Source organism: Zea mays, chromosome 3, assembly GCF_902167145.1.
Source record: "Zea mays cultivar B73 chromosome 3, Zm-B73-REFERENCE-NAM-5.0, whole genome shotgun sequence".
NCBI lineage: Eukaryota > Viridiplantae > Streptophyta > Magnoliopsida > Poales > Poaceae > Zea > Zea mays.
In genome coordinates, this window is record NC_050098.1 from 128838266 (window position 1) to 128860264 (window position 21999).

Here is a 21999-nt window from a genome sequence, read left to right on the forward strand (position 1 = left end):
CGGATAGTCCTATATTCATTAATGAGCAAATCCATAAGAATGCACAAGCTACTACTGTTCTTCTAGCTTCATTGTGCAGGGATGAATATAACAAAGTGAGCGGCTTGGATAACGCCAAGCAGATCTGGGACACCCTCAAGATTTCTCATGAGGGAAATGACGTTACCTTGCTCACCAAAATGGAGTTGGTAGAGGGCGAGCTTGGACGGTTCGCGATGATAAGGGGCGAGGAGCCAACCCAAACATACAACCGGCTCAAGACCCTTATCAACAAAATAAGGAGCTACGGGAGCACGCGATGGACGGACCACGACGTCGTCCGCCTAATGCTAAGGTCATTTACCGTTCTTGATCCTCATTTGGTGAACAATATACGTGAAAATCCCAGGTACACCAAGATGTCGCCCGAAGAAGTTCTTGGGAAGTTCGTAAGCGGGCGAATGATGATCAAGGAGGCAAGATACGTGGACGACGCGTTGAACGGTCCTATTCATGAGCCTCAACCCATTGCTCTCAAGGCAACAAGGAGCAAGGAGGCACTACCAAGCAAGGTGGCGCAAGCTGAGGCGGCTGGGCTCAATGATGAGGAGATGGCCCTCATCATTAAGCGCTTCAAGACGGCGCTTAAAGGTCGCAAGGGGCAGCCAAGCAAGACCAAAGCCAAGGGGAAGCGCTCATGCTTCAAATGCGGTAAGCTTGGTCATTTTATCGCTAACTGTCCCGACAATGATAGTGATCAGGACCAAGGGAACAAGAGGGAGAAGAAGAAGCATTACAAGAAGGCCAAGGGCGAGGCACATATCGAAAAGGAGTGGGATTCGGATTATTCCTCCTCCGACTCTGACAATGAAGGACTCGCCGCCACCGCCTTCAACAAGTCATCCCTCTTCCCCAACGAGCGTCACACTTGCCTCATGGCAAGAGAGAAGAAAGTAAGCACTCATACTAGTACTTATGCTTCTTCAAGTGAGGATGAGTCTAGTGATGATGATGAGATAGATTACTCATGCTTATTCAAGGGATTAGATAGAACCAAGGTAGACAAAATTAATGAATTAATTGATGCCTTGAATGACAAGAATATGCTTTTAGAAAAACAAGAGGATTTGTTGTATGAAGAACATGATAAATTTGTAGAAGCACAGAAATCTCTTGCTCTAGAAATTAAGAGGAATGAAATGCTCTCTAGTGAATTATCTTCTTGTCATGAAACTATTGCTACGTTAAAAAGTTTTAATGATGATTTAAATGCTAAGCTAGAAAAATCTAGTAAATTAACATCTTGTGTAGAACATGTTGAGATTTGCACTAGGTGTAAAGATTTTGACATTGATGCTTGTAGTGAACACCTAGTCTCAATTTCCAAACTAAATGATGAATTGGCTAGTCTTAATGCCCAACTTAAGACTAGCAAAAGTGAATTTGATAAGTTAAAATTTGCAAGGGATGCCTACACAATTGGAAGACATCCCTCAATTAAGGATGGACTTGGCTATAAGAGGGAAGCCAAGAACTTGACAAGCCATAAGGCTCCCATCTCCGCCAAGGAGAAAGGGAAGGCCCCTATGGCTAGTAGCGTGCAAAAGAACCATGCCTTTATGTACTATGATAGGAGACAATCTAGAAATGGTTATAGGAGTTGTAATGCATATAATGCCTTTGATTCTCATGCCATGTTTGCTTCTAGTTCTTCTTATGTGCATGATAGAAATGTTGGTAGGAGAAATGATGTTCATAATATGCCTAGGAGAAATGTTGTTAATGCTCCTAGGAAAGTTAATGAACCTTCTACAATATATCATGCTTTAAATGCTTCGTTTGCTATTTGTAGAAAGGATAGGAAGATAGTTGCTAGAAAATTAGGGGCAAGATGCAAGGGAGACAAAACTTGCATTTGGGTCCCTAAGGATATTTGCACTAACCTTGTAGGACCCAACATGAGTTGGGTACCTAAGACCCAAGCCTAAATTTGCCTTGCAGGTTTATGCATCCGGGGGATCAAGCTGGATTATCGACAGCGGATGCACAAACCATATGACGGGGGAGAAGAAGATGTTCACCTCCGACGTCAAGAATAAGGATTCCCAAGATTCAATTATATTCGGTGATGGGAATCAAGGCAAGGTAAAAGGGTTAGGTAAAATTGCAATTTCTAATGAGCACTCTATCTCCAATGTGTTTTTAGTTGAGTCTCTTGGTTACAATTTGCTATCTGTTAGTCAACTATGCAATATGGGATATAATTGTCTTTTTTCAAATGTAGATGTATCTGTCTTTAGAAGGAGTGATGGTTCACTAGCCTTTAAGGGTGTATTAGACGGTAAGCTTTACTTAGTTGATTTTGCAAAAGAAGAGGCCGGTCTAGATGCATGCTTAATTGCTAAGACTAGCATGGGCTGGCTGTGGCATCGCCGCTTAGCACATGTGGGGATGAAGAACCTTCACAAGCTTCTAAAGGGAGAACACGTGATAGGTTTGACTAACGTACAATTCGAAAAAGATAGACCCTGTGCAGCTTGTCAGGCAGGTAAACAGGTGGGAGGAGCGCATCACAGCAAGAATGTGATGACCACATCAAGACCCCTGGAGCTGCTACATATGGACCTCTTCGGACCCGTCGCCTATCTAAGCATAGGAGGAAGTAAGTATGGTTTAGTTGTTGTTGATGACTTTTCCCGCTTCACTTGGGTGTTCTTTTTGCAGGATAAGTCTGAAACCCAAGGGACCCTCAAGCGCTTCCTCAGGAGAGCTCAAAATGAGTTTGAGCTCAAGGTGAAGAAGATAAGGAGCGACAACGGGTCCGAGTTCAAGAACCTTCAAGTGGAGGAGTTCCTTGAGGAGGAAGGGATCAAGCACGAGTTCTCCGCTCCCTACACACCACAGCAAAATGGTGTGGTAGAGAGGAAGAACAGGACGCTAATCGATATGGCGAGGACGATGCTTGGAGAATTCAAGACCCCCGAGCGTTTTTGGTCGGAAGCCGTGAACACGGCTTGCCACGCCATCAACAGGGTCTACCTTCATCGCCTCCTCAAGAAGACTTCGTATGAGCTACTAACCGGTAACAAACCCAATGTATCTTACTTTCGTGTATTTGGGAGCAGGTGCTACATTCTAGTAAAGAAGGGTAGAAATTCAAAATTTGCTCCCAAAGCTGTAGAAGGGTTTTTGTTAGGTTATGACTCAAATACAAAGGCGTATAGAGTTTTCAACAAATCATCGGGTTTGGTTGAAGTCTCTAGCGACGTTGTATTTGATGAGACTAATGGCTCTCCAAGAGAGCAAGTTGTTGATTATGATGATGTAGATGAAGAAGATGTTCCGACGGCCGCTATACGAACCATGGCGATTGGAGAAGTGCGGCCACAGGAACAAGATGAACGAGATCAACCTTCTTCCTCAACAACGGTGCATCCCCCAACTCAAGACGATGAACAGGTTCATCAAAAGGAGGCGTGTGATCAAGGGGGAGCACAAGATGATCACGTGATGGAGGAAGAAGCGCGACCGGCACCTCCAACCCAAGTTCGAGCGGTGATTCAAAGGGATCATCCCGTCGACCAAATTTTGGGTGACATTAGTAAGGGAGTAACTACTCGATCTCGATTAGTTAATTTTTGTGAGCATTACTCCTTTGTCTCTTCTATTGAGCCTTTCAGGGTAGAAGAGGCCTTGCTAGATCCGGATTGGGTATTGGCCATGCAGGAGGAACTCAACAACTTCAAGCGCAATGAAGTTTGGACACTGGTGCCTCGTCCCAAGCAAAACGTTGTGGGAACCAAGTGGGTGTTCCGCAACAAACAGGACGAGCACGAGGTGGTGACGAGGAACAAGGCTCGACTTGTGGCAAAAGGTTATGCCCAAGTCACAGGTTTGGACTTTGAGGAGACTTTTGCTCCTGTGGCTAGGCTAGAATCAATTCGTATCTTGCTAGCATATGCCGCTCACCATTCTTTCAGGTTGTACCAAATGGATGTGAAGAGCGCGTTCCTCAACGGGCCGATCAAGGAGGAGGTGTACGTAGAGCAACCCCCTGGCTTCGAGGATGAACAGTACCCCGACCATGTGTGTAAGCTCTCTAAGGCGCTCTATGGACTTAAGCAAGCCCCAAGAGCATGGTATGAATGCCTTAGAGACTTTTTAATTGCCAATGCTTTCAAGGTTGGGAAAGCCGATCCAACTCTTTTTACTAAGACTTGCAATGGTGATCTTTTTGTGTGCCAAATTTATGTCGATGACATAATATTTGGTTCTACTAATCAAAAGTCTTGTGAAGAGTTTAGCAGGGTGATGACGCAGAAATTTGAGATGTCGATGATGGGCGAGTTGAACTACTTCCTTGGGTTCCAAGTGAAGCAACTGAAGGACGGCATCTTCATCTCCCAAACAAAGTACACGCAAGACTTGCTGAAGCGGTTTGGGATGAAGGACGCCAAGCCCGCAAAGACTCCGATGGGAACCGACGGACACACCGACCTCAACAAAGGAGGTAAGTCCGTTGATCAAAAAGCATACGGGTCAATGATAGGGTCTTTACTTTATTTATGTGCTAGTAGACCGGATATTATGCTTAGCGTATGCATGTGTGCTAGATTTCAATCCGATCCTAAGGAGTGTCACTTAGTGGCGGTAAAGCGAATTCTTAGATATTTGGTTGCTACGCCTTGCTTCGGGCTCTGGTATCCAAAGGGGTCTACCTTTGACTTGGTTGGATACTCAGATTCCGACTATGCTGGATGTAAGGTCGATAGGAAGAGTACATCAGGGACGTGCCAATTCTTAGGAAGGTCTCTGGTGTCGTGGAACTCTAAGAAACAAACCTCCGTTGCCCTATCCACCGCTGAGGCCGAGTATGTTGCCGCAGGACAGTGTTGCGCGCAACTACTTTGGATGAGGCAAACCCTTTGGGACTTTGGCTACAATCTGAGCAAAGTCCCACTCCTATGTGACAATGAGAGTGCTATCCGCATGGCGGAAAATCCAGTTGAACACAGCCGCACAAAGCACATAGACATCCGGCATCTCTTTTTGAGAGACCACCAGCAAAAGGGAGATATCGAAGTGTTTCATGTGAGCACCGAGAACCAGCTAGCCGATATCTTTACCAAGCCTCTAGATGAGAAGACCTTTTGCAGGTTGCGTAGTGAGCTAAATGTCTTAGATTCGCGGAACTTGGATTGATTTATAGCATACATGTGTTTATGCCCTTGATCATGTTCCTTATGCATTTCGTTGCTTACTTATGGTGCTCAAGTTGTACAAACACTCCCTGGACCTCACAAGTCCTGTTTGCAAGTGATGCACATATTTAGGGGGAGCTGTGCTACAACTTGACCCTTTGAGACTAACCATGTACTTGAGTTTGGTTGTTTTAGTCTCCAAGGATAATTGAAAGGGAAAAAGGTGGACTTGGATCATGCAAGACTTCCACTGCACTCCGATGAAAAGAGTAACTCTTCCAAGTTCATCTTTATACTCTTATTGCCTATTTGCTCTTAGTTGAAGATTTTGGTGAGGCAATGGGGTTAAAGGGCCAAGATTGATCCCGTTTTGGTGCTTGATGCCAAAGGGGGAGAAAATAAAGGCCAAAGCGATAAATGGATCAGCTACCACTTGAGAGATTTTGAAAACAGTAGAATAGAGCTTTTGGTTTGTCAAAACTCTTTTGTTGTCTCTCTTGTCAAAAGTTGGCTTCTTGTGGGGAGAAGTGTTGATTATGGGAAAAAGGGGAAGTTTTTGAAATCTTGAATCAATTTCTCTTGGAATGACTCTCTTTATGTCTTAACATGTGTGTTTGACTTAGAGATAGAAATTTGAGTTGGATTTGCAAAAAAACAAACCAAGTGGTGGCATAGAGTGATCCATATATGTCAAAATTGAATCAAAACAATTTTGAGTTCTTATTTGATTTGATTTTGTACTTGTTCTACTTGCTTTATGTTGTGTTGGCATAAATCACCAAAAAGGGGGAGATTGAAAGGGAAATGTGCCTTTGGGCCATTTCTAAGTGTTTTGGTGATTTAGTGTCCAACACAAGTGCCTAAGTGTAAAAAGGTGGACAAAGTACAAATCAAGAATTAAGGTATGTTTCTCAGACTTAGTACATTGTTTTATGGACTAATGTATTGTGTCTAAGTGCTGGAAACAGGAAAAATCCAATTGGAAATGTCTTGGCTCGAGCAGCCAAGAATCTGCTGAGTCTGGGAGCACCGAACTGTCCGGTGGGTCACCGGACTGTCCGGTGGTGCACCGGACAGTGTCCGGTGCGCCAGGCTGACTCGGCGTGAAGTGGCCGCTCTCGGGAATTCGCCGACGGCGTACGGCTAAAATTCACCGGACTGTCCGGTGTGCACCGGACTGTCCGGTGAGCCAACGGTCGGCCGGGCCAACGGTCGACCGCGGAATCTACGCGCGACACGTGGCCGGGCCAACGGTCGGAAGGGGGCACTGGACTGTCCGGTGTGCACCGGACATGTCCGGTGCGCCAACGGCTCCCAGATCTGCAACGGTCGGCTGCACCATTTTAGGAAGGAAATCGGGCACCGGACAGTGTCCGGTGTGCACCGGACTGTCCGGTGCACCCGACGACAGAAGGCAAGGATGGCCTTCCAAATTTGCGCTCAACGGCTCCTAGCTGCCTTGGGGCTATAAAAGGGACCCCTAGGCGCATGGAGGACACACCAAGCATTCCTACAACATTCCTAAGCACCAAGACATCGATTCCGCGCATTTGGTTCATTGTGATAGCATCTAGAGCTCTTGTTGAGTTGTGAACTCATTGAGTTGTGTTGCGAGCTCTTGTTGCGACTTGTGTGCGTGCTGTTGCTCTGATTTTGAGTCTTGTGTGCGTTGCTAGTCCCTCCCTTACTCCGTATTTCTTTGTGAATCTCAAGTGTAAGGGCGAGAGGCTCCAAGTTGTGGAGATTCCTCGCAAACGGGATATTGAAAGGCAAAGCAAAACACTGTGGTATTCAAGTTGGTCTTTGGACCGCTTGAGAGGGGTTGATTGCAACCCTCGTCCGTTGGGACGCCACAACATGGAGTAGGCAAGCGTTGGTCTTGGCCGAACCACGGGATAAACCACTGTGTCATCTCTGTGTTTGATCTCTTGTGGTATTGTGTTTTGTTGAGACTCCTCTCTAGCCACTTGGCGATTATTGTGCTAACACTTAACAAGTTTTTGTGGCTATAAGTTTAAGTTTCACAGGATCACCTATTCACCCCCCCTCTAGGTGCTCTCACTTGTTCAAGATGAACAAGATCGAAGGCCCCAACATAGGGAGCTTCGTCAAGAAGGCTTATTCAACGAGGATGGATGGTATGATGATTTTAATCATGATGCCTTTACTTTTGATGATGCTTCTCCCTTGGCAGCAGAACTGCAGGCTACCCCATGGCCCCCATCATACAAGCCACCTCAGCTCCCCATGTATGATGGGCACTCAGATCCAAAGCAGTTTCTGATGAGCTACGAAGCAACTATATATTCGTATGGGGGCAATCCTGTAGTCATGGCGAAGTCCTTCGTCATGGCAGTCCGGAATGTAGCCCAAACATGGTATTCTTCTCTTCGGCTAGGGACTATCATGTCGTGGCAGAAGCTTAAGGATATGTTGGTTACCAGCTTCCAAGGCTTTCAAACAAAGTCGGTCACAGCTCAGGCTCTGTTCCAATGCACGCAAGACCACGAAGAATACCTTCAGACATATTTACGAAGGTTCTTGCGACTGAGGGCACAAGCGCCTACAGTGTCCAATGAGATTGTCATTGAGGCCATGATCAAGGGTCTTCGGCCTGGACCTACTGCTCAATATTTCGCCAGGAAGCCCCCACAAACTCTGGAGAAACTGCTTCAGAAGATGGATGAGTACATCCTAGCTGACAATGATTTTCGCCAAAGAAGGGAGGAAGCTTGCAGATTCTCCGAAATGACCAGGGGCTTCGGAGGAAGAATCCATCCGAGGCACGTCAGGTCAATCCATAACTCCACTCAGAGTGACGACAAAGGAAGTCAGTCTCAGAGGTCACAATATACCTCACAACCTTCGGGGCAACAGCAAAGCTCTTTTAGGCACCAGCTCCAAGGGGCAAAGGCACCAGGGGCTTCGGAGGAAGATTTGGGGATCAGCCTAGAAAGATCTACTGCTTATTCTATGGTGAGGACAAGGACCATACTACAAGAATGTGCCACGTCACCATTCAGAAGCAAAAGGAGATAGCAGAAGCCGAAGCTCGGCAGAACCAGTCGAAGCAGGTTTTGCACACTGCTTCGTGTCACTCTCCTTACATACCAGAGCATGTGAACAATCATCCTACAGCTTCTGTCGCTTCGGCTAGCCATTCACAGGCTTCTTGGCCACAACTCCCACCCCCACCACCACTACAGCCAACCTATTCTCAAGGTCAGCCAGAAGGGCGACAGTACCCTCAGTAGCAACGTGAAGTCAGAGAGGAATCCGAAGCTCGCACAGTCAATAGTACTGTGCCAGAATCAAAGCACATTTATTAAGCGATATCCTACCCCTGAACTACTTTTGTGTTCTATGTCTTTTTTGTTTTTCAATAAGGAACAAACAATGCAGGACTAGTTTCAATTTCTTGTAATAGTTTCACTTTTATCAAAATGAAATATATCTTCTTCAAATTTTTATGAAGCTCAAAAATGGATGAAGCTCAAAAGTCGTTTCTAAAGGAATGCAGAGCTAAAAATCGCAGTATAAGTTTTGCCGAAGCTACAAAAAGTCGTTCCTAAGGAGCGCAGTGTAAGTTTCACCGAACCTACAAAAAGTCGTTCCTAAGGGAGCACAGTGTAAGTTTTCTGCTCAAAAGTTGTTCCAAAGGGAATGTAGAGCCAAATACCGCCGAAATATAAGGCGAAGCGCGAAAAGTCAACGCAAAAAATACCACCGAAATAGAAGGCGAAGAAGTTCAAAAGACGTTCCTAAGGGGATGCAGAACTTACACCGAAAAATAAGCGGTGAAGCCGAAAAATAAACGACAAAGAGATTTTGATCGTTCCTAAGGGGACGCAGAGATTGTGTGTTCCAGCGTGGGTGTGTGTCTTCGGCACTAGCATCATTCTTTGCATCATATCATCGCATCATCTCGCATAGCATCACATCGTACATCATATCGCACCAATGACACGAATTGAAAACGAAGTCGATCTTCGGAGAATGCTTTACAAAAATGAAAAGGTGCTAAGGCACAAAGTAAGCTGAGAAATACATCTTCGTCAATTCTGAAGTGAAAGAAGAGATCTATTGTTTATGAAGCATTGATGTTTTTACAAAGCTTGGATGTTCTTACGAAGCGTGGATATTCTCACGAAGCATAAATATTCTTCTTTATGAAGCATGAAAAGAAGGGAAGGTGTTTTTTCGCCGAAGGCTAAAAAACGGTATGTATATAAAAGTTTCATGCATCGCAAAGAAGTAAATTGCAAAAATAGTTTACATATTAGATTCAAAACTATACACATCAAATATTACAGACTTAGTTTAGCAAATGTTATATTAATAGCCTAAAATGTTTTTATAATAACTACTATTCTTCCTTCAGAACCTTCTTGAAAGGATCACGATGCCCAAGAGGGGGGGTGAATTGGGCTTTTCTAAAAAATCAACACTAATTAAAACCTAAGCAAGAGCTAAACAAGAGCCCAACTTCACCCCAACAACTAGCACTAGAAATATAATACTAGAAATGTAACAAAGCTAAGATAATACTACAAATACTTGCTAAACAAATACACAATGTAAAGTGCTTGAATTAAGTGCGGAATGTAAAGCAAAGTTTAGAGGACTCCTCCAATTTTTCCCGAGGTATCGAAGAGTCGGCACTCTCCACTAGTCCTCGTTGGAGCACCCGCGCAAGGGTATCGCTCCCCCTTGGTCCTCGCAAGAACCAAGTGCTCACTATGAGATGATCCTTTGCCACTCCGGCGCGGTGGATCCCTCGAGACCGCTTACAAACTTGAGTCGGGTCACCAACAAGATCTTCACGGTGATCACCGAGCTCCCAACGCCACCAAGCCGTCTAGGTGATGCCGATCACCAAGAGTAACAAGCCGTAGACTTTCGCTTGACCAAGAGAAGCCTAATGCAAGTGGTGTGTGCTCTAGGTGGCTCTCACTAGCGCTAATGAGGAACAAGCGCGGATTATGATTCTCTAATCTCCTCACTAGGCTTTTGGTGCTTGCAATGCTCTACCAATGTGCTGGAATAAATGTGGAGTGCAAGACATTGAATATGGTGGGTGGAGGGGGTATAAATAGCCCTCACCCACCAACTAGCCGTTACAGGTACTTTACTGCGCGATGGCGCACCGGACAGTCCGGTGCGCCACCGGTGCGCCAACGGTGCGCCAACGGTCACTTCCAACGGCTAGTTCTGACAGAGAGCCGTTGGACTCATGGCGCACCGGACATTGAACAGTCCACTGTCCGGTGCACACCGGACAGTCCGGTGCACACCGGACAGTCCGGTGCGGTGTCCGGTGTGCCACTAAAATTCAACTCTGAACACTGCGCTCTCGGGTTTCTGCGAAGGGAAAACACTGCCGTGGACCAGCCTGGCCCCACCTGGCAGAGGGTGCACCGGACAGTCCGGTGCACACCGGACAGTCCGGTGCCCCTAAGCCAGAAACCCTATCTCTTGTTTTTCAGCTGATTTTCAAATCGGTTTTCGCTTTAACTTGTGTGTGAGTTCTAGAGTGACACCTAGCACTGTATATGAGTGTGATTGTGCACCAACACTACACTAGAACTCTCTTGGTCAAACTACTCATCGACAACCCCTCTTTATAGTACGGCTAAAAGAGAATAAAAGACCTAACTAAATCGCGAGTGTCCACATCTCCTTGACACTCGGACTCCGTAGACCTTCACCTTTTGTTCCGTCGTTTTAGCCGTCGCTTCGAGTTCTTATCTCCGGGATTGCTTTCACATTATAGTGCTTTTACCTGTCATGCGACCTAACTTACCATTTGTCTCTGCAAAACACACGTTAGTCACATATAATATTACGTTGTCATTAATCACTAAAACCAACCAGGGGCCTAGATGCTTTCAATCTCCCCCTTTTTGGTGATTGATGACAACCCTACAAGTTTTGTGAGAGTAGTTTGTTTTGAAGATTCTGTCAATAGAAAGAATGGTTAGTTATACTCAGTAATCTTTGACAGAAAGAATGTGTACCATAATAATAAGAGTGAGCGCATACACATCATAAGATTCTTGTTCATATAAAAGAGAAGGTAAATTAATGAAACAAGAGCTAGAAGACTGGTGATATGATATAAAGTGAAAACATAATACACACAGTCAATCATACGCAACGAGAGTATATGACGAGTTTGAGAGCCAAAAACATCAAGCTAGTACAGAGAGTAGCAGGCACATATATTACATCAAAATGACTCTGACTCTCTACTAACTCTCTAACTCCCCCTAGCTCTCACAACTCATATCTCTCCCCCTTTGGCGTCAAACACCAAAAGGGACCTGAAACTAAACATCTGAAGCAGGAGGAGGTGGCGGGGGCGCATCCGGTCGAGGTCGAGGTAGCAGAGCGAACGCCGACGGAGGGTCAGAGTCAGTCTCGGATCTAGGATCTGCGGTAGAAGCTGGAGCTGGTACTGACTCGGACGGAGGCCGCGCTGCAGGAGCTACCGGAACAGAAGCGGTCACAGATACTGCCACAGCGGTAGTGGTAACAGCAGATGCTGGTGGCACTGGCGGCTGCGGACAGACAGAGCTGAGAACCGGAGAGGTGAACGCCAAAGTGACCGGCCGGAGCGGAGAGGTACCAACAGGGGGTCCAGACAAGATCGAAGGCACCACTGGAGCGTGAAGCGGAGGAGGCGGAGCAGACTGAACCGGAGGTGCGGAGATACCAGAATGCTGAAGCATGAGAGTCATGAATGCCCTATTCTCTGCCCGATCCTGAAGTAGCTGCTGCTGAAGAGCATCCTGCCTGTCCTGCATGCTCTGAAACATCGAGAGCATCCTGTCGGATAAACGGGCCTGCTCGGCTGCCAGGAGAGCCTGCTGCTGGGTGAGAGTCTGCTGCAGCTGGGTGAGAGTCTGAAGAATCGAAGCAAGGGCAGGGTCCATAGCCTGAGGATGAGGAGGGGCAGCACTAGAACTCCCAGCCTCATGATCATGTGAGCGTGGAGGCATAGGAGGCGGAGGAGGAGGAGGAACCCCAAAATCATCATCATCATCATCATCAGCGGCTGTACCCTGAGCGTCAAACTGTCGAAGAGCTGCATCCTCGGCCAGAGAGTCAAACACAGAAGCAGAAGCTGGCACTGGAATCTCAGGAGCAGGACGGTAAGATCCAAATACAAGGCGTGAGGCCTCAAGAGTGCTCTGAAATCGAGGTGGCTGAATCAGCTGCGCAAAGATGTGGCACAAGTAGTGAGCATAAGGTAGCTGCCGACGAGCACGAATCCCATCCAGAACTGTGTCCTCGATCTCACAGATCAGGAAGTCCACAACATCAAACTCAGAGTGGGATACCAGGGCACCAAGGAGCCAAAGCTGAATATGAGTGGTGGCCTCCCTGTATCCCATCCTCGGCAGGAGTGTCCGTCTGATGAGCTCATATAAGTACTTCGCTGCTGTAGTAAAGTCTGCTGGTGAACGTCGCGACCCATCTGTGAAAGGCGGGCGGAACAGAGCCGCGACGTGAGCTGTCCCTGGAGCAACACCGCCGTGAGGGCGACGAGGAGGATCTGAAGTGCCGTAGCAGAGGCTGTGAAGGCGAGTCGTCGACTCAGGGAATCCAAATAGCTGTCGGATCTGACTGGCAGTGATCGTGACATCCTCGCGCTCAAAGCGAAACCTCATCCAATGATGATCCGGGTCAATCCAAACAGAGGCGTAGAAGACGCGGACCCACTCCTCAACATATCTGCCGCTGATAGACAGAAGGGTCAGGAGGCCAGGCAGATAGGTGAGATGCGCCTCAGACTCAGCACCGGCTGCTAGCAAAAAAGCTGGAAGATCCAATAGGCGGTGTACTCGCAGCGCTATCTGAGCAGACATCTGAGCTCTGAAGAATGACTCCTGAATCCGTGTACTGAAAAGAACACCTGCTGCTGGGTCTCTCTGAGCTGGTAGCCAGGACTCCACGGGTACGTACCTGAACCGACGTACCCGTGCCGCAGTAGCACGCTGAAGATCAAACAGACGAGGATCCGAAACCAGAGGACGGACCTCAGTCTCATCACGCTCCCGAAAGCGAGGTGGAGGGACAGGAGGAGCTGAAGCGGGAGCGGGAGCAGGGGAAGCAGTGGAAGCTGGCGTAGTGGAGGTAGTGGGTATGGCTGTGGAGGTGGATGGAGCAATAGGAGTGACGGGAGCAGGCAGAGTGGGTGGCGGAGTGGAAGTGGAGGTGTGAGTGGAGGAGCGAGACCGGGAGGTGAGACGACGAGCACGGAATGCAATCTGATCGGATGGAACATGCGGCTGATCTCCAAGTGCGGCCTGCGCAGCGACTACTGCAGCTGCTGCCGCTGCACGAGCCTCTCTGTCCGTACGCCGCTTCTTGCGGCCTTCCTGCTGCTCCAAATAGACGGTCTTGCCCTTCACCTGCCTGAAGGGGCGACGAGGGTCCTCGTCATCCCCACCCCCTGACGCCGACGCATTCTTCGTGCGTGGCATCCTGAACTAATGTCTGCAAATGAGATAGAGAGACTAAGCATAGAGCAAAAGTGACCGATAGATTTAGCAAGAGTGAGATGTCTACCTGGAAAGCTCACACGAGAGGTGACGATCCAGGCAGGACGGGAGACGGCACACGGTCACACAAGGTCACTGAAATGACAGAAGAGGTGAGCACGTATTAGTCACATAGTCATAAGCATATGAAATGTGAATAAATACATACACAGAGAGATATGGCACGAGACGGGACGTTCAAGAGGTCAAAAGACGTAAAAGCGACGTTTGACAGATAAATAGTGACATAGGAGGTTTGGAATTCGAAATGAGGCACGGAATGTTATGGAATAGAGCCGATACCAATTGAAAGGATCACGATGCCCAAGAGGGGGGGTGAATTGGAATAAGAAACAGAGAAAACGAAGCTGCTCACCGAGGGGGAAGAAGAGCCTGTCGAGGTTGCCGGAAGATCGCCGGAGATGGTGGCCGCCGGTGGAGATCGCCGGCGGGGGGGGGGGGGGGGGGGGGGGAGTCGCCAGGGGAAACAGAGAACAGAGGGAGTCGCCAGGGGAAACAGAGAAGATGAGCCTCTGGCTCGGCTCTGCGGGCTGGAGGCATTTTTAAAAACGCGATATGGGCGCACCGGACAGTCTACAGTGCCTGTCCGGTGCACACCGGACAGCGCACAGTAGCTGTCCGGTGAACCACCGGACAGCGCACAGGAGAATTGGATTTTAGCGCGCGGCTGCCGGTGCACCGGACATTGCACAGAGCAGTGTCCGGTGCACACCGGACTGTCCGGTGAGCCCAGACAGAGGGGAGTTTGGAAAATTTTGAATTTTTTTATCTAACTCCTAACCAAACCAAATCCCAACTTATAATCACACAAAATAACACTTGTTGGGACAGGTATTGGCACCCTCATATACTTTTCAAAATATTTTGCCATAGGCTAGATAATTTTTAGAGAAAATAGGCAAATGGTGAAATTTGCATTTTGGTTTGCACTAGGGGTTATCAAGAGGGATTTGAGTTTTGAATACTCCCCCTAAGTGCAGTACCTCATGCATATTTCAAGAACCAATAATTGCATGAAAAGTAAGAATTTAAGTGCTAAAAGCTTAAAACCTAAGACTTGTCAGGTTTGACCCGAGTTAAGCTTTTTCACTCGCTTTGTTGGCGGTTATCTCAACTAGGTTAGACAAGTCCTAGATGCAATACAAGGAATATAAATATGCAATGCAAGTGACAACACCATTTGACATTTTATATAAAATTTCTGAGATCAAGAATATTTAGTTCATTCCTCAACATGCAAAAGCGGGTCTTATCAAGTGGCTTAGTGAAAATATCCGCTAATTGATCTTCCGACCTTACTCCTTCTAAAATGATATCTCCTTTAGCAACATGATCTCTAAGGAAGTGATGACGGATATCAATGTGCTTGGTGCGAGAGTGTTGTACAGGATTATTAGCAATTTTAACAGCACTCTCATTATCACACAACAAAGGTACCTTTTCTAGAACTACGCCATAGTCTAGAAGAGTTTGTTTCATATATAAAATCTGTGTGCAACAAGCACCTGCGGCAATGTATTCCGCTTCGGCAGTTGACAAGGCAACACTATTTTGCTTTTTGGATGTCCATGAAACTAGTGATCTACCAAGCAGATGGCATCCCCCAGAAGTACTTTTCCTATCAATTTTGCAACCGGCATAATCCGAATCGGAATAGCCAATTAAATCAAAAGTAGCTCCTTTGGGATACCACAGACCAACGCTTGTGGTGTGCCTGAGATACCTAAGAATTCTCTTAACAGCGCGAAGGTGAGCTTTCTTAGGATTAGATTGAAATCTAGCACACATGCAGACACTAAACATAATATCGGGCCTAGATGCGGTAAGGTATAATAAACTACCAATCATAGAACGGTAGAGAGTTTGATTAACCGGGTTACCTCCCTCATCTAAGTCGAGATGTCCATTTGTAGGCATGGGGGTCTTGATTGGTTTGCACTTCTCCATGTTGAACCTTTTCAACAAGTCTTTGGTATACTTCTCTTGTGAGAGAAAGTTACCATCTTTCATTTGCTTGACTTGAAAGCCGAGGAAGTATGTTAGCTCACCAATCATTGACATCTCGAACTCCTTCGACATCAACTCACCAAATTCCTTGCAATGATAGTCATTTGTCGAGCCAAAGATTATATCATCAACATATACTTGACAAATGAAAATATCACCGTTATGTTTCTTTGTGAAGAGAGTTGTGTCGACGGTCCCGATTTTGAAGCCCTTTTCGATGAGGAAGTCGCGAAGACGCTCATACCAAGCCCTTGGAGCTTGCCTTAGCCCATAAAGCGCCTTGGACAACCTGTAAGCATGGTTAGGATATCTAGAGTCTTCAAATCCAGGCGGTTGCTCAACATATACAAGTTCATTTATGAAGCCATTTAAAAATGCACTTTTTACATCCATTTGATAAAGTTTTATATCATAGCATGATGCATATGCAAGTAGGATACGGATGGCTTCCAGTCGAGCAACCGGTGCAAAGGTCTCTCCAAAATCTAAGCCTTCAACTTGAGAGAATCCCTTTGCGACAAGTCTTGCCTTGTTTCTTACAATCACACCTTGATCATCTTGTTTGTTTCTGAACACCCACTTTGTTCCAATGATTCTTGCATCTTGTGGGGGCTTCTCCAGGGTCCAAACTTCGTTACGGGTGAAGTTGTTAAGTTCTTCATGCATGGCATTCACCCAGTCCGGATCCTGTAGCGCCTCATCTATACAAGTAGGCTCAACACAAGAAACAAAAGAGTGATGTTCAATAAAATTAGCATGTTTATGTGATCGAGTAATAACCCCTTGTGAAGGACTCCCGATGATTTGGTTTTGAGGATGAGCTTGAAGTAGTGATGAGTTTCTCCTGTCAACCACTTGGGAAGAAGATCCTGGAGCATCAACATCTTCGGCTTGTACCCTTGCTTGTTCATGAGAGACAAATGTATCTTCATTTGCATGCCTCTCATCTTTTTCATCATCTTGTGGTACATTTGATGAAGAAGGCCTGTCAATGATTTGCACCTCTTCTTCATCTTCTTTTGGTTTGATAGCTCCAATAGGCATGTTCTTCATTGCTTCCCTAAGTGGCTCATCACCTACATCATCAAGATTTTCAAGTGCTCCTTGGGAGCCATTAGTCTCATCAAATTCCACATCATATGTTTCTTCTACCACGCCAGTGGCATGGTTGAATACTCGATATGCTTTGGACTTTAATGAATAACCCAAAAGAAAACCAATATCACAACGTCTTTGAAACTTCCCTAGGTGATGGCGTTTCTTGTAGATGTAGCATTTGCACCCAAATACCCGGAAGAAGGAGACGTCTGGCTTTTTCCCATTTAGCAGTTCATAAGGAGTCTTCGCAAGTAGCCGGTGAGGAAATAGCCTGTTTGATGCATAACAAGCAGTGTTGACAGCTTCGGCCCAAAACCTCTCCGGTGTGTTATACTCATCAATCATAGTTCTTGCAAGGGTGATCAAGGTCCTATTTTTCCTTTCAACAACTCCATTTTGTTGAGGTGTATATGTGGCAGATACTTCATGCTTGATCCCAATTTCATCACAGTACTCATGAATGTTGGTGTTGTCAAATTCTTTGCCATTGTCACTTCTAATCTTCTTAATCTTGCAATCAAATTCATTTTGTGCTTTCTTGGCAAACTTCTTGAATATAGATGCAACTTCAGATTTGTCATGGAGAAAGAACACCCAAGTGTATCTTGAGAAGTCATCAACAATCACTAGACAGTAGAGGTTGCCACCGGTACTGACATAATTTGTAGGTCCAAATAAATCCATGTGAAGTAGTTCCAGTGGCCTTGATGTTGACATGAAAGCTTTAGTAGGATGTGTATTAGCAACTTGTTTTCCAGCTTGACATGCACTGCATGGCTTATCTTTTTCAAACACCACATCCTTTAAACCTCTAACCATATCTTTCTTTAATACCTTCTTGAGTGTGCTCATCCCAACATGTGCAAGCCTCCTATGCCAAAGCCATCCAAGAGAAGCTTTGGTGAAGAGGCAAGTTCTTAAGTCTGCATCTTCTGAAGTGAAATCCACTAAGTAGAGGTTGTTGTATCTAAATCCCTTGAATACCATTGATTCATCATCCATTTTTGTTACAATAACCTCTGATGGAGTGAATAAGCATTGAAGTCCAAGATCACAGAGTTGTCCCACTGATAATAAATTGAAGCTCAAAGGTGCAACTAAGAGAACATTTGATATTGATAAATCATTTGAGATTGCCACCTTGCCAAGTCCTTGCACTTTTCCTTTTGAGTTGTCTCCAAATGTGATTTTATCTTGACCATCAACATTCTCATCTAGTGAGGTGAACATCCGTGGGTTGCCTGTCATATGTTGTGTGCATCCACTGTCAATAACCCAATGGCTCCCACCGATCTTGTAGTTCACCTACATTCACCCCTAGCCATGAGGCATAGGTGAGAAGTGGATGATGGCGATGGTGGTGGTGAAGAGAAGTCCCCGGCGATGGCCGCAACTTTTTCATCATTCTCTTCTTCACTTGAAGAAGATCCACTTGATGATTCGATGTCGGTGAGCCAGTCGCCAACAATATATGCCTTTCCATTCTTCTTCTTGTGGAACCTCTTTTGCTTCCCATCCTTCCTCTTGAAGAATTTCTTTTCCTTCTTTTCATCATCGTTGTCATCTTCCTTCTTGCCCTTGAACTTGTTCTTCTTGGGCTTGTTGCATTGATGAGCAAGATGACCAAGCTCACCACAGTTGTAACAGTCCATCTCAGAAATGGGCTTTCTTTTGTTGGAAAAGAACTTCTTCTTTCTTGAATCAAATTTGATGCCTTCTCTATTTAGCTTCTTCAACATCTTGGTGGTCTTCCTTACCATCAAGGCAATGTTTGCATCAAGGTCATCATCACTTGAGGATTCTTCCTCAACTTGTATTTTTGCTTTTCCTTTTCTTTCATGATTTGCTTTGAGAGCCAAATCCTTTCTTTTGGAAGATGATTCTTCTTTGTCGTTGATGTGCATGTACATTTCATGGGCATTGATCTTTCCCAAAATTTGTGTAGGTGTGGTAACTGAAAGATCCATTTGATGTAGCACAGTGACAATGTGTCCATATTTGTCTATTGGGAGGACACTGAGAATCTTCCTCACAACATCCGGTTGTGAGATTTGAGTAAGCCCCAATCCATTGACTTCCTCTACAAGAATATTAAGTCGTGAGTACATAGCATTTGCATTTTCATTAGTAAGCATTTCAAAGGAATTTAACTTTCGCATGGCTATGTGATATCTTTCCTCACGTTCACTTCTGGTTCCTTCATGTAGAGCACAAATGTCCATCCACAAATCATGAGCATTTTTATGATTCCTTACTCTATTGAACACATCTTTGCAAAGGCCTCTAAAAAGGGTGTTTTTGGCCTTAGCATTCCATTTCTCATAATTGAACTCATCACCTACAAGATTTGTGGGATCTCTAGGTTCGGGGAACCCTTGTGTGGCGGCTTTATAGACACCAATGTCTATAGCCTCTAAGTATGCTTCCATACGAATTTTTCAATAAGGAAAATCGTCACCATCAAAAACGGGAGGAGGTCCATCCCCACCGGACATCGTAACTCTAGCGGTTAAGCTAATCTATGAGCAACAAGGCTCCGATACCAATTGAAAGGATCACGATGCCCAAGAGGGGGGGTGAATTGGGCTTTTCTAAAAAATCAACACTAATTAAAACCTAAGCAAGAGCTAAACAAGAGCCCAACTTCACCCCAACAACTAGCACTAGAAATATAATACTAGAAATGTAACAAAGCTAAGATAATACTACAAATACTTGCTAAACAAATACACAATGTAAAGTGCTTGAATTAAGTGCGGAATGTAAAGCAAAGTTTAGAGGACTCCTCCAATTTTTCCTGAGGTATCGAAGAGTCGGCACTCTCCACTAGTCCTCGTTGGAGCACCCACGCAAGGGTATCGCTCCCCCTTGGTCCTCGCAAGAACCAAGTGCTCACTACGAGATGATCCTTTGCCACTCCGGCGCGGTGGATCCCTCGAGACCGCTTACAAACTTGAGTCGGGTCACCAACAAGATCTTCACGGTGATCACCGAGCTCCCAACGCCACCAAGCCGTCTAGGTGATGCCGATCACCAAGAGTAACAAGCCGTAGACTTTCGCTTGACCAAGAGAAGCCTAATGCAAGTGGTGTGTGCTCTAGGTGGCTCTCACTAGCGCTAATGAGGAACAAGCGCGGATTATGATTCTCTAATCTCCTCACTAGGCTTTTGGTGCTTGCAATGCTCTACCAATGTGCTGGAATAAATGTGGAGTGCAAGACATTGAATATGGTGGGTGGAGGGGGTATAAATAGCCCTCACCCACCAACTAGCCGTTACAGGTACTTTACTGCGCGATGGCGCACCGGACAGTCCGGTGCGCCACCGGTGCGCCAACGGTGCGCCAACGGTCACTTCCAACGGCTAGTTCTGACAGAGAGCCGTTGGACTCATGGCGCACCGGACAGTGAATAGTCCACTGTCCGGTGCACACCGGACAGTCCGGTGCGGTGTCCGGTGTGCCACTAAAATTCAACTCTGGACACTGCGCTCTCGGGTTTCTGCGAAGGGAAAACACTGCCGTGGACCAGCCTGGCCCCACCTGGCAGAGGGTGCACCGGACAGTCCGGTGCACACCGGACAGTCCGGTGCCCCTAAGCCAGAAACCCTATCTCTTGTTTTTCAGCTGATTTTCAAATCGGTTTTCGCTTTAACTTGTGTGTGAGTTCTAGAGTGACACCTAGCACTGTATATGAGTGTGATTGTGCACCAACACTACACTAGAACTCTCTTGGTCAAACTACTCATCGACAACCCCTCTTTATAGTACGGCTAAAAGAGAATAAAAGACCTAACTAAATCGCGAGTGTCCACATCTCCTTGACACTCGGACTCCGTAGACCTTCACCTTTTGTTCCGTCGTTTTAGCCGTCGCTTCGAGTTCTTATCTCCGGGATTGCTTTCACATTATAGTGCTTTTACCTATCATGCGACCTAACTTACCATTTGTCTCTGCAAAACACACGTTAGTCACATATAATATTACGTTGTCATTAATCACTAAAACCAACCAGGGGCCTAGATGCTTTCACTTCTCTGCAACTTCGTTAAGCAATTTGTTAACAACTTCGTCAACAATAGATTCAGCCATATTGATGATTTCTATTGCTTTCTTTGTTTCTGGGTCGGCCAGGGGGTCGAACGGCTCCAGTGGAGGAGATAATTCAGTTGCGGAAGAAAAAATCAATCAGTTCAAAGTCACGAAAATAAATGCCGAAGTTAGATGCCGCGAAACAATACCTATGCGTTTCTCACGCTCAACAACTTCTTCAGCTCGTTTAGCTTCAGCTCGGGCCTCATGGATGTCTTTTTCACTTTTCTTCATAATTTCATGAGCCATTTCTCGGCCACCATTCTCCCACAAATCATTATAAAATTTTCCGCCCATTAAGGTTGCTTCAGCTGAAGGGTCCTTTGCGACGTCCACGGAGAAGGCAGCTTCGGCATGGGCCATGGTTTTGATGTGATTGCACCCCGCATTCTCCAAGATTGCTGAAATCCCACGTGCACCAGAAAATGCACATACATCTCCTCGATCACTTAAGATTTCTTCAAAAGCTTCGGCTTCTCTGCTTATCCACTCGATAACACCCTCAGGGTCGCCTCGTATGAAGTTATCTTCGTTTGAATAGGCGCCCACGTTGGCGAAGCTAGCCTTTATCTTCTCCACACAGCCCAAAGATTTTTCAAAACATCTTTCCTTGGATGCGCGAAGTTCTTCAACTGTTTTTTCTAAATAGTTTTTCCAATATTCGTTGACATCTCGGTTAGCTTCGGCGAGAGCGCATTTTTCTTTGGCCTCTGCCAATTGTTTCCGAAGGTCCTCAATCTCATTCTTTTGAATCTCAGCTTGAGCTTTAGAACTAGCTTCATCTTCTTTTACTTTGTTTACCAATGAAATTAATATTTTGTCTTTTTCAAGGCCTTCGTTCCTTAATTCGATCAGCTCTGAACGAAGGTTGTTCAGAGCCATTGTATACCCTTCATCTTCAATGTTTTTCTGTGCTCTAAGGGCATTGCTAAGAATTAAGCCCTGCAAGAGGGAGATAGAATTAAGTATAAACAAATAGAATGTTTTGTTTTCAAAATACTAAATTAGCCTTTATACCTTTATACTCTTATACGCTAGGCTGTCAACAAGCTCATCC